At 46.5% G+C, this 1137-nt stretch overlaps 1 non-coding gene across 1 annotated transcript; it reads left to right on the top strand.

Moving 5' to 3' along the window:
* The first annotated feature begins 715 nt into the window (after positions 1-715).
* Positions 716-787, top strand: Trnai-aau (transfer RNA isoleucine (anticodon AAU)). The gene has a single exon. It is a non-coding gene; the product is annotated as a tRNA-Ile (tRNA).
* The last annotated feature ends 350 nt before the right edge of the window (positions 788-1137 follow it).

Raw genomic sequence — 1137 nt, 5'->3', positions numbered from 1 at the left:
AAATGGTCGGCAGAGTGCCGACACAGCGAGTTTTGACTATCACTTGCACATCTAAAACAACGTCGGAAAGTAACTCGTTCGGCTTTTGAGTCACATAAAGTATGTGTGTTAATTTTGACGCCACTAGCTCTGCATGTTGTCATGCAATTTCTTTACCTCTCAGAAATGATTATGACATAAAAGTGAAGTACGTGACGAGTGTGACGTTAGGAAAACATTAGGCATCATGGAGAGATTCTGTATGGGACCACCCAACCCAAACGAGTACTGTGTGATGTGCTACCCGGGAGGTATTCACCGAGGTAGCCGGCTAGCTCAGTCGGTAGAGCGTCAGACTCTTAATCCCAGGGTTGTGGGTTCGAGCCAGACGCTGGGCGGAACGGAATTTTGTTCCGCTGCAGGTGTAAATTACCGTTTTTCTGATTAACGAGATTTAATGGAAATAGCAACTTTAAACTTTGCCTACGTCTCTGTCAGTCGCAAGGAAGCTGTATTTGAAGGTGAAGGTGATTTTGTAGACATGTGTGAAAGACATGTTCTGAAATGAGAGTGTTGTTGTTTGGAGAGCACATCGGTTACGTGTCAGATGTGTAGCCAAGCATTAATTTGTCGCCATAGCTGCAAATATTAGCCGGTAATATGAAGTGTTGTCAGCTAAAGTCTGATGATGCAGACGACCGTAAGGACGAAGTACCCAAGAGTACCGCTAGGCCGCGCCTCTTTAGCTCAGTGGTAGAGCACTGGTCTAATAAACCAGAGGTCGTAAGTTCCATTCTCACAGGAGAAAGATGAATTTTGGAAATCAGTTGCGCGTCGTGACCGTATAGCAAACAGTACCTGTGATGACGAACAATTAGCGACAGGCGTTTTTTTAAGAATTACTCTCAGATGCGATTAAGGCGAATGGCGCAGATAAAGCATTTGCCATAGCGGTACAGCATAAGGTGGGGCGAGGCAGTCTGAATTACATTTTATAGATGTATTTCTCACATATCTCAGAGCCTCTCGCGACATTCGTCGTCGTCGTCGTCGTCGTCGTCGTCGTCGTCGCCGCCGCAGCCGCTTCTGCAGAAGTAGCAAATGGCAATCGTAGCAAATGCGGCGAGGGACGCCCTGCTTTCGATTCCGAATGCACAA

This window comes from Schistocerca gregaria, unplaced genomic scaffold (genome assembly GCF_023897955.1).
Source record: "Schistocerca gregaria isolate iqSchGreg1 unplaced genomic scaffold, iqSchGreg1.2 ptg000131l, whole genome shotgun sequence".
Classification (NCBI taxonomy): domain Eukaryota; kingdom Metazoa; phylum Arthropoda; class Insecta; order Orthoptera; family Acrididae; genus Schistocerca; species Schistocerca gregaria.
This window is presented reverse-complemented; position numbering and strand designations above follow the sequence as displayed.